This window comes from Chiroxiphia lanceolata, chromosome 18 (assembly GCF_009829145.1).
Source record: "Chiroxiphia lanceolata isolate bChiLan1 chromosome 18, bChiLan1.pri, whole genome shotgun sequence".
In the NCBI taxonomy this organism is placed as follows: Eukaryota; Metazoa; Chordata; class Aves; order Passeriformes; family Pipridae; genus Chiroxiphia; species Chiroxiphia lanceolata.
In genome coordinates, this window is record NC_045654.1 from 3,142,826 (window position 1) to 3,155,366 (window position 12,541).

Sequence of the window (12,541 nt, forward strand, 5' to 3'; positions counted from 1 at the left end):
TCGGGAGCAGTTTGATTTAGGAAGTGGTCAAAGAGAAAGGGTGAGACTCCTCCACAGGACCCTTTGATTTTTGAGCACCCAACCTTCAGCTGGAAACCTCAGGACAAGCTGCAGTTTTGTATGTGGCCATTGGCTGTCAGGACAGAGCTCAGGTTTTTTGGGTGAGAAGTGCAGATTTCTGTCCCTGGGTTTGAACTGGCACAACTGAACTGACTCAGTTTGGGACATTTTATCCAGATTTGAGCCACGGGACAAATATCCCTTTTTTGATCGTGATATAATCAGCTTGAGCTGAAATAACACCTGCTGGGAAAACAGTCCCTGGTTAGCCATGGATAAATCCTGTTAAGCCTGGCTCAGAAAGGGATTGACAAGCCTGAGACACCTTGTCTCTGTAGTCAGAAACTTTTTCCCTGAAAAGCTTCATCTTCTCCCTGCCCATGCCCAAATATCAATTCAGAGCCTTTATTTTCCTCCCGGCCCTGTTTCTAGAAAGCATCTTGAAAAACAGCTGTTTGCTGAATAAATTCCTTCTGACAGATAAACTGAAACGTGCTGTTGAGGCCTTTTGGGCTGGGGATTCCACAAAGCTGTGATGTGTCAGATTTTGCTGCTTTTATGTCTGGGAGGTTTAGTTCCAGCTGAACCATAGCAAGGACCTGCTGAGTCAATCTGTCTCACTGCTGCTGTGTTTGATGGGAAGTGCAGTGCACTGCCTGACACCTGCTGATGATCTCAGCCAGGATTTTTTTTACCTGTGGGAGGAGGAAATTCTGGAAGGGGAAATGCAGAAGGGAGCAGGAATGACTCCTGAGCATTTGGAGTCGAGCTGAACCTGTTCTGTGGGGTGCAGGTCCTGCTGAAGCACTTGAACAGTTGCTCCAATCACTAATTTTGTGGGATTAGGCAAGTGAACCTACCAACACATCCCTGAGGATTTTACTCCCAGACTTGCTGAGTTGATTAGGTGGCAGTGGTGGTAGGCTGGGATCCCTTGTGATCTAGGCACTGGGGAGGATGTGTGCTGGGAATTCATCCAGCCAGCTGCAGGTGCATCTTGAGGCTTTTGGTGTCTTGAATTTCAGGCCTTTTAGCAATGTGGGGAATTGGGGAGTGTTCTGTGGTGTTCCTGATGGATGCAGGCAGGGGAAGTGGGTATTCAGTAGGATGGAGAATAGCATGGATGGCTGTGCCTGGAGGAAATGGAGGCAGTTGCCTTAAATGGCTCCTTTTATCCTTATATTCTGTGTCATTCCCACCCCATAGTACCAGCCCAATGGCAACAGTGTCCAGAGTCCAAGTCTTTACTGCCATATTCATAGAGTCATGGAATGGCTTGGGTTGGAAGGTATCTTAAAGCTCTCCTAGTTCCACCCCCCTGCCATGGGCAGGGACACCTTCCACTAACCCAGGTTGCTCCAAGCCCTGTCCAACCTGTCCTTGGACACTTCCAGGGATGGGGCAGCCACAGCTGCTATGGGCAACCTGTGCCAGGGCCTCATCAGGAATTTCTTCCTAATATCCAATATAATCCTGTCCTCTGTCAGTTTGAACCCACTCCCCTTTATCCTGTCACTCCTGACCCTTTTAGAAAGTCATGGGAGCCCTTGAAAGTATCACAGCAAGGAAACTCTTGGGATCATAGAAAGGGGAAGACCTCTAAATACTGCCAGGCCCCTTCCTGCATGGTTTGCACATGGTATTGGGATCCTGCCTTGGCTCAGCAGGGTGGGGAGGTCTGGGGCAGGAGAGGAACAGGCTGTGCTGGCCCTGTGCCCTGCCTGGGCTGGAGGAAGGAATGCTGATCTGTGCCAACAGCACTGTTGGTGCCGTGGTTTCCTAAGCAGAGCTGCTCCCAGGCAGGGCTGGCATTGGCTTTCACCACTTCTGGAGCAGCTTTGGAAGAAAGTTGGTTGCTTCCCATCCCCTGTTTGACTGGGGGTAGCCTTGCTTAGGGGGGATCCCAGCTGATGGGTCCCACCCATCTCTTTGCAGGGGGCTCAGGGTGGGATGCAACCTCCATGTAGTGCATCCCAAACTGCAGCAGGGGGTCAGGGCTGGGGAGGAGTGGGTCTTTCTTGCCCCTCCTCTCCTGGAATGGGTGTGGAAGGCTGGTCCACGAGCTGGCTGTAAATCAGTATGCACGAGGAAGGCAATTTTTTTGCAAGTGAAACCTGCCCCTTACCAAGCCCTGGGGGAGGGAGGAGAACTGCAAGTGTCAAGGTGAGACGGAAGAGCGACAGAACGAGATTTAATTTCCTTCCCAATAATTTTCTCAAGCTGTATAAACTTTCCTTATTTAAAATAAATACTCCCTGAAAACACATTCTGTGTCAGTGGCCCTGTGAAAACACCCCCAGTCACAGCCTGTGCCTGTCCCTTGCTTGCAGCCTCAGCCAAAAGCCAGCAGTTTTACATTTTGCTCTATTAACTTGAGCTGTAAATTTCCTTGTGCAAAGTCTCCCAGGCTGTGGAATGAATTTAAGTAAACAGGCTGTACAATAATAGACTTGTGTTAGGGCAGGTTTTTCAAGTGGCCTGTAACTTTTGGAGTAAGTTGGTCTAAATCTTTCCCTGTTATGGTGGAGAGTGTGTGAGCTTGTCCAGAAGGTGGAGGAAGTCAGAGAAAAGATCTGGCTGGTAGCAGCAATCTCTGGTTCCTATCTGTGGTCCAGAGAAGAGCATCCAGTGTTTGATAAGCAAAGAAATCAGGTGAGAGAATATCTTACCTGGCCCATGGCAGGGGGGTTGGAATGAGATGATCTTTAAGGTCCCTTCCAACCCACACTTTTCTATGATTCTATTATGGTTTTTGGTTCAAGACCTCCATAGTTATTTTTTTTGCAGTGACAGCATCTATGTGAGATGTTTATAAGGATTCTGGGGGTTTTTTTGGTGGTGTTTTGTTTTCTTCCCTTGACCCACAGTATGCTGAATGCCCACTCTAAAATCAGTTTTGTTTGCTTTGGCGACTACAGGATTAGTTCCTTCTCACAGTTATTCTCTGTAGGGAAAAGGACAAGAGGAGTTTCTCCTGTAAGTGTGATGGAAAACAATACTGTGTTTCAGGTCTGTGGGCATCATTGCTCTGAGGCTCCTGCCATTCTGCCTGCTCAGTGCACAGCTGTGCTGGATCCACTTCTGCCTCTTATTGCCGAGGACTCTGAAGGGGCTCTGGGGATGTTATGAGGTGTTCACATTTCCTGCTGGTGCAGGAAATCATCTCTACTGTGAATCCAACCTACTTGCCTCAGATGGTTGTTCAATTTTCAGGTAAAAGCAGGCTCCAGGTGAACGTGATCTACAAGGGCTGCAAGTGAGGAAAGACTGATCCCACTTTGCAAGCTAAGCAGTTTTCCTGCCTGATGCTTCTGCAGTAGATTATGGCTTTTCCCCCCCCATGATCTTGCAGTTAAAATGCACATCTGGTTGGTGTCTTTGAGTCATCTTGTAAAGGGAACTTGATCATTAGATAAAGAGGAAAGGAACTTCTGGCTTATAAGGCAGCCCTTTCCTGAAAATAATAAAGGAGGCTGTAAGGAATAATTTGGCATAAAAGCCCACAAATAGACGTTTCTTTTGGCTGCCCTGGGTTTGAAGATGTTGTCTGGTTATCTAACCTTTCACCAGCTGGCTCTTGTAAAACTGCAGGCAAAGTGGTTCTGACTTTTGCAAAGCTGTGGGAGGGAAAAAGCAAGAGAATATCTTTAAGGTCCTTATCCAGAACTCAGTAAAACCAGTGGAAAACCTCTGAGTCCGGGGGGTATTGGATCCTTTCCAAAGGGTAGAAAACGCTGGAGAAAGGTTGAGCCCAGCTTGTGTTAGATCTAGAAGCCAAGGGAAATTCTCTGCTCCTGGGAACGGAAAAAAAGTCTTGGCAAAGTCTGGATCTTACTGCTGGAGCAAGTGATGGTCCCAGAATGGTAGAAATTTATGGGATAGAAGGAGGATAAAGCCCTGTGTACTGGGGCACCTGAGCAGCTCATGAACTGGGAATGTCCTCTGGATCTTTTTGTGCTTTGTTGGATAAAAGGAGAGTGACCTGGCTCCTGCTGCTGACGCAGAGTGATCCTGCACCGAGGCTCAGTGGGGATGTTTCTGTGGCATCCTGCCCCAGGAGATGTTGAATTTCTCTCCTGTGGGACTGAGGGTCCTGGACCTGCAGTGGAACTGGCAGCATGAGAACAGATTTGCCCAGCTAAACGTGTAAAGGCTTTTAGATTTAACAAAGTGTTTGCTTTGGCTTTCAGGAGCACGGAGATACCAAGGATGGAGAGCTGCCAGTTGGCTGATCACCAGCCACTGACTCATAATGTAAAAGTGGAGTGTGAGTCCCCATTTTTTTTCTCCCCCTCACTTCTTGACAAACTTTATAACTGGCTTTTTTATTATTATTATTATTTTTTTTGAGAGGAGGAGGGAATTCTCATGGTTTTAAGCAAATCACAACTGACTCAGCCTAAGCCCAAGGGTGGAATGGCGAAGGCTTGATGGATTAAGTGTCCTGGAACAACTGGCTACACAGCTCTTTCTTGTTTTCTGGCTGTGAGGATCATCCTTTTGATCAGATTCTTTTCCCTGCCGCTTTCCGGGTTGTAAATCCAGATTAGTCATGGCAGGGTGGCAAACAATTAATATGGAATAGGAGGTTAAGCCCTGGGAGTGTGAGGGGTGGTCTCTGGGGAGTGAATACACCCTGGTGGCCAGGTGGGGAAGTGAGGACACTGGGAAGCCACATGAATTTGCTGTTTGGAAGGGTTGAGAGCCGGAGGCTCCTACAGCAATCCATATTTGTGTAATTTGTGTCTCCAGCTGCCCTGCTACTGATCACCTGCTTGACTGCCTGACTTCCAAGGTCCTGTCTTGTTGTAAGACTCAGACTTATGTCCTGTAGACAGAGAAAGAAGCTGTAGTTTGGCCATTTACCATCCCTCCTGTATGTCTGACCTTCTTTGTTTCCTGTCTGTGGTCATCGTTACCCTCAGGATCCACTGGGTAACTGCTGCTCATCTCCTGGGTGCTGATGATCCCTAGTGGAAGTGAACTTTCTTGCTTCCCTGGTCATCCCAAGGTCCAGGAAACTGGGGGTTTTTTTACAGACCTCTCAAACTGGAAGAAAACACTGAGTGACTTAGAATCACCAAATCATCAAGGTTGGGAGAGACCTTAAAGACCATCAAGTCCAACTGTCAACCCAGCACTACCACTGTAACTCCTGCTTGTCAGGTCTTTGGGCACCCAACTGAGTTGCCAGGCCCAACATGAGAAGGCAAAGGCTTTTCAAAAGGAAGGGACAGATTGTCCTGATTCCCAGTCCATGTGCTGAGGGATGAGCAGTGGTGTGCACAGCAGGGCCACAGCTCTGGCTTGTCATTCATTGAAATCCCTCACCAGCTGCCACAGTTGAGAGTCAGACCAAAAGGCTTGTTTTAAAGGCCACTTTGGGTTATACTTCCCCCAAACAGCTTCTGCTGTGGCTTCAAATGCAACTCCCACCACAAAAGGATCCCTGTCCAAAGGTGATGACTTGGTAAAAGATGAGGTGGCCTTACAAAACTGTGACTGCCGTGTCCAAGCCTGAAAATGGTATTTTTAAGGCAGTACTTCAAAGCAGTAAACTTGCAACAGAATCTGTTTTGCAGTGGGGTCCCAAAGGTGTAGCTCACTGGAGAGAGCAAGGGATGCTGTGTGAATTCTGCAGATTTATTTGCAATAAACTGATTTGCCTGGTTAAGGTGGCTTTACGAACACAGCTGCTGTTTGGTGCACAGCTTTTGACATCAGTGCTGTTACAGCAGGGGTGAGATTGGCCTTGCCTGCATTGTTGCCAGTTGCAAGAATTTATCATCCACCTGTGCTCTGATTTACGTGTGTGTAAATCCCAGGTAGCTCCATTAACATCAATAAAGCTGCTCGAAGAGATCTCTATCTGAATTGCTCGCTGAAGGTTTCTCCTGTTGCTGCTAGCTATGCAGGTGCAGGGATGTGGTTGGGTTCAGCTGGGAAACATGATGCCATCCAAGTGTGTGTCTAGCATGCAAACAAGAAAATGCTGAGCTGAAACCACAGTGCTCGTTTAAAGGGGGAATGCTGTCAGGCTTGGGAGAGAAGATTTCTCTTTGCCATCTTAAAAAATTGGAACAGGCGGGAATTCCTGGAGACAGTGTTGCCCTGGGAATATTTCCCTGGGAGGGGAAGAAAATGTCCTTGCTCCTCTGTGGGGGACAAAGGAAGATGGGCTGGTTCCAGATCAGTTTTGATGACAAAGTTGGGAAGAAAAGAGACATTGTTTGTATTCATCATTTGCCTCCTCCACCTTCACTGTACCTGTATATTCAACAACTGTTTGCAAGGACAAAGAACAGTAGCTCGCTTTTTTTGCAAATGTTTGTGTTCTGGGCTTTTTTACACAAATTGTGGAAACTGGAAACAGAGAGTAAAGCCAAAATCCTTAGCCCCTAAACCGTGGGCCTCCCCATACCCTTCATGCCATACCTTTCATCCCACAGAACACTGTAATCCTGTCTTTAGCAGGAGCAAAAGCGTGTGCTTTCGGGCTGGAACCTTTGGAGCTGGTGGCTCTTGATTATGAAGAAGTGTCAGAAAATGTCAGTTTGGATCTGATACTCATTTACCTTCCAGGGCCCCTGAAGCAACTGGTGCAGTAGCTGCAGTTCAGGTGTCTCATGTGCCTATTTTTCATGCAACAGGTTTCCCACCCGGGCTGTGTCTCCCATGGTAGCTGTAGGTCTCCATTGGGAATTCTGGCTGGTTTTTCCCACAGGCTAATGCAAAGCACCACAGGGGGATGGGAAGTGGGCAGGAGTCTGTCATACAGAGGGAAGCAGATGCCCTGCCTGCATCTACATTTGGAATGGCTTTTTGGCAATAATGCCTTTTGCCAGTATTACCTTTTTGCCTTGATTTTCTTTCACTTGGGGGGAATGTGTTGCAGACAGCTTTTCTTGGGGATGGAGAGTGGAGTGGCTCTTGTAGCAATGCCACCTGTACAGTTGTGTGGAGAAGGAGACCATTAAAATGAAGAATTCCTTTCCAGCCTTAGTGCTCTGGTGGGTGTATGCAGGCTTTCTAAAAATAGGCTCCTTGCACTGGCTGAAAATGGGATGCCTCAGGCATTTGACTCTGTGCAGCTCCCCTCCTTCTTTCCCTGCTTTTGAAGTTGAATGCTTATGGATGTTTTTTAGCTTATCATGAACCCATCACAGCTGGCAGGGCTCCACTGTTCCAGGGCTGGGGGTTTTCTTTCTCAGCCTCCACCCAGGCATGTACCTCTCGGGAGAAGATCACGTGAAACCCTCTGCCTGCCTTAGTAAAGAGAAGGTTGTCACTTTGCCCTGCCTTAGCATTTATTCCACTGAGAAAACTTCCCACCTCCTGAAGGACCTCAGACACTGGCTGTGCCCTTGATCTCGGCAGTTCCTGTGACAGACTGGGTCTTGTGGCCTTTAGTCTCTGCACTGAACCCTTAAGCTTGTCCTGAGGGGCTGGATCAGCCTGTGGAGAGGATGGTATTTCCAGGAGTCCTCCTGTTTTAAGTGTTTCTCTCCCAGAGATCACAGGGAGAGGAAAACTCGCTGTTGATACCTGCTGAGATGGAATCATGGAATAGTTTGGGTTGGAAGGGACCTTAAAGATCATCTGGTTGCAACAGCAATGCCACAGGCAGGGACACCTTCTGTTAGACTTCCACTAGATTTAAGAGACACTTTCCATTAGACTTAAGGAGCTGTTGCACCATCAGCAGCAAGAGCAGCTGGAGGTGCCTGTACCAACCTTGCTGTCTGTGGGGCACTTTAGGGGGCAGATCTGGCTGGGAACAACCTGGCAGAAGGAAAGGACCCTTAGAAAATGTTGTTTGGTCCATAGCATGGCCCTGGGAGTGTGAGGCTGTTGCAGAATCTGTGGGGCACTCTGAGGTGGGGGCTGACACAGCTGGTGTTGCCACCAGGAAAATGTAGATAGAGCTGGGTGACTTCAACAGATCTCTGCTGAAATATCTGCATTGGATGTGCATGTGAGCACTGAAAGGCTAACCACAGACTGCTGGAGGCTGGGAAAACACAGTGGGAAAGATGTGTGGGCCCCATTGTACCTGCCAGGTGTGGCTGTAGTCAGGATGCTGCTCTCACCTTAGGCCTGACTGCTACAGAGCTGGGTTTAGGGGGGCTGTGTCATAAGCTGTATTTTAAGGAGTTGAAGGAACTGGTTTCTGCACAGCTGTGGGATCCCACGTGGTTTATAGCTGAGGCCTGAAGAGGTGTGCAGCCTCCCAGCTGGTGCTGTGTGTGGCTCCATGGGTGGAAGTTGTGTGCAGAATCTGAGACATGTGGGTTGACCACAGCTGGAATGATCAGCTGGGAATGGTTGAGCTCTTCCCACTGTTTGCCCACCAATCCCAAGCTGGTGCCCAAGGGCTTGGTCAGCAGCTCTGACTCAGTCCTCATTTGTGTGATGAGCAGACAGAAAAGCCCCCCAGGTAGGCAGCATGATCGTGGTGGTGCCTTTGGAAGCGAATCCTGCTGAACAGGCCACGTGGACGATGAGCTGCTCCTCCACCAAACACCCCAGCACAGATTAACTCAGTCACAGGTTTTGGATAAAAAGTCCCTTCCCTGGAGAGGGGAATGGAATTCACACATTTGACACCCTGATCCAAATGTGCAGGCTTGAGGCTGCCAGTCTCTGCACACAGAGGGGTTCAAAGGATCTCCTCTGGATCCTTTTTAGGGGGTTTCTACCATTGGAACCTTTGAGGAGGAGGAGAGGTGGGCAAGAGCAGTGTGGAGAAGTATGGAAGGTGGTTTGAGTATTTGTTTATTGATGAAAGATGCTTTGTCTCCTCCTTGAATCCAGTTGAAGGCTCTTGGATTTGAGAGCTGGGTTAGTTTGAAACTGTTGGCTTTGATTTCCTCTGAGTGAAAAACAGTGGAGCAAGTAAACAATTCATTTTAGGAAGAATTCTATAGGATTTCCTAAAAAAATCTTCCAGAGAGGAAGAGAGTAGAATGTGTGAGGATGGAGTTAATGCAGAGCCAGTGCACAGAGTGTGACCCTTTTGGAGGGCCAGTGTTCCATTCAGGTATCCCACAGGGAAAGGGACATCCCTGCAGTGTCACCCCAAAGCAACCTGCTCCATCCTGCAGATACCTGTGAGAAAAAGTTCAGCTGGAGGGTATGTGCAGGTGGAGATGGACCCAAATCAATGCTTTGTGACATCCATTTGCTCCAAGTGCGTGCTCACGGATTTTAACAGGCTTGGACAACCATTCCAGACCCTATTACTGTGTCTGTGCCCTGTGTGGCTGTACAGGTGGGTGATGTCCGTGGTGTGAGACTCCTTTGGTGTTCAGGGGAGTGGTGATGACTGGCTTCCCAGGGGTGTCACTGCTGTTAGTTCCTGAGGAGACAGTTTAATTCACAAATCTGCTTTGAAAACAGCTTGTCTCCCTAAGAGCATTGCTCCCTGGGTCAGGCTCCCCGATAACATCAGTGTCTGTAATAAGGGAGGAATGTATTTTGGTGGATGGTGCATTGCAAACAAGACAGATAAATAACAGCAATCCATGTAGACAGAGGTAATTAAAGTGACAGCCCCACTGACAAATAGCTGAGTAAATGGATGGGGCGATTTGCTAATGAAATGAGGATAAACGGATATATGGACGTGCAGGATGGGGAAAATGACAGAAATATGAATTTGGCTTATTCCCAACAGGCACTCTCAGGGCTGCTGTGTAATGATTTAGTCAAACAAGGCTTCGTGTCCTAAATCATGAAGTTGTTGCAGATTGCACAGACTTTTTTTCCCTGTGGCTAGATGCAGGATTGATCCGTAACTGGGGTAAGAGTTCAGATTCCTAACTCTCCAAGCAGAAAGAGGCAAAACAGGACAGCTAATCCCAGTAGTGTGCCAGTGACCACAGGTTAAAGAGTAGGTTACCTTCAAGGTGAGGAAATATGCAAGTTATTTAAAGAAAATTCTAGGGAATCTGTCCCCTGAGCTTTAGTCCTGTATTTAGTGATGGTGAAAGGTGCAGGGGTGTTTGGAAGTTGGATGTTCGAGTTGGGGTGAAGTAAAAGTGAGAAGAGGAAGGGCCAGGGTGTCTTAATGGCCAAGTTATGCTCCCTGAGGGTCCCCAGATGGTTCTGAAGTGGACAGGTTGTCCTAAATGTGGTGTAAACACCTATTTAAGGCTGAGAATCTGGTGTGTGTCAGCCTCTCTCTAGACCCTGAGTAAGAGAAGCTTAAGCTGCTTTGCATCTGAGACCAGTGCAAGAATGGTTCAAGCTCACTCTTAGACAATTAGGAGTTGCAGATCTTCAGTTTTACACAGTTTGATAACCAGCTTACTTGTCTTAATTTTTTGGTTATTTGAGTTTTTTTGGCAATATTGGTCACCTTTGGAGCAGAATCTGAATAGTCAGCTCCTGACCTTACTAGCCATCAGCACAACACTTGTCAAAGATAAGCATACAGCAACTAATAAATTAATATCTATCTTATTCAAGCCATATAATGCTACATAAAGTTATCCCTACCTTTGCAGCCTCTTCACGCCCTACATATATATGACCAGCTGACTGCATCTACAGCAGTCTTGAACATGCAGCTGTTTTGAGGGGAGAAAATGGGGGGAAAAATCAGAGTTGTGGAGCTGGGAGTGATTTCTGTGACTCAATGGAACGGGCACAAGGTGCTGTGTGCTGAGCAGCACTTCAGCTTCATGTGCTCAGGGTGGGGAAAAAGGATCCTTTAATGTGAAAATGATGTGATGCAGTGTGTGCTGTTGCTGGAAAAGGAGCACGTTTGGAGGGTACATACACATTAATGTTCATGAAATTAGTGTCCTGGAAATTGGGGTGAAGGGAGGTGCTGGGAGAGGGAGGAGAGATGGGGCAGAGCAGAGTGTGACTGTGGCTGCTGCTTTGTGCAGCTCACAGCAGGGAAAGTGCTGCTTGTCGGGGCTTGAACTTGAGTTTTATGGAGGGGTAAGATGGAGGAGACAGGAGAAGGAGGCAAGATAACTTCCCTGGAGGCAGCATTTCTTCTCAGAGGCTGCTTTGCTTTGTGTGCTCTTCCCTCCTTGAGATTAATTAATTTGCAGTGGCGGGGAGGCTTTTGAAGGCTGTGTAGTGCCACAATCCACATGTCCCTTTGTGTCCTGCAGGAAAGGCAGATAAAACAAATAATATGGCAAATTACTCTGAAGATGGGAGACCTGCCTGCCAGCCTTGGGTGGTGGTTTGCATTTCCAGAGAGGGAAGTAGCAGGTGTAAAGCACCTTCCCCTTGATGCAGAGCTTTCAAACCATTGCTCCTGTGTGGAGCTGGGCTGTGTTGGGCAGTGTGGGCGGCCTTGGACTGGGGCCACAGTGCCAGGATTCCCTTCCCAGCTGTGTTTGAGCCAAGCCCTGGCCATGATGGTGCCTTGGCATCTCCGTGCTCTTGCCTGGTATGGGAGCAGCAAGTCCTAAATGCTGCCATTTGCTTTAGAATATTTTGAAGTCACCCTTAGCTGAACTAGGTGTATTTCATGGAAATATGTTTTACCTCTATATATTGGGGCAAGTTTCTCTAGAGAGCTCACAGCCCTGGTTAATGGTGCAGAATTTGCCTGTTGGGGCAGACTCTTGTCCCTAGGAGTGAAAAATGAAGCAAGTGAGTGCCTTTCACCTTCTTCTAAGAAGTTTTGCTTGCCTTGTCTGTGTACTCCTTGCACTGAGAAGAAATCAGGTGTGATGATTTCCCCAGGCCAGGAGCTCCTCTGGCTTCCACTCGGCCTCTGCAGGACACAGCCCCTCTTCTTGTGTGTCTCTGCCCAGATGACATCCCTCATCTGAGGCTTTGTATTAACTGACAAAAGCGTAGAAACACTTTTCTTCACCAATTTAAACTTTTCTCCCTCAGTTTTGCCCTACTGGCTCCCATATGGACCAAAATCTAAGTGTTCAACACTCCAGACAAGCTACCTTTGAGGGACAGTGCAAGGTTCATGATTTCTTAAGGATTTTGCAGTGCATCTTTCAGACAAAAGAGTTGACAAAGCCCAGTTCTGGGTGTCTTAAAAATATTCCTCCTACATACTATCTGTTTATTGTGATTTAATTATCTCAAGATACTTTAAAGCTTTTCTGTTTCACGATTCAAACATAGAAACAAGTGGATGCTCTTGCTTGTCAGCCTCTAGAATGTGTGTTATATCTTGAAGTTGCAGGTAGAAACTAAAGCTGAAATGGAACTTTTCAGCCCAGATCTTGTATTGTTGACGCCGAAAGATTGGACATATGTGGTTAAAACAGCCTAAAACTCACTTTTCCCACAGTAGCTGGGGAACTCCTCGCTGCGTTATTGTAACACAGCACCAGAAGGTTTGCTTTCTTCTTGGTGCCTTTCCCAAATTCCTGTTCATGTCGAGCAAAGAACACGATTGGAGGTAGGTGTATGTACCACAAGAAATGTAAGGCTTGCCAACCAAGTCCAGGCCTGGAATTTAGGAGTCTAATCCTTACGTGAGGCGCAG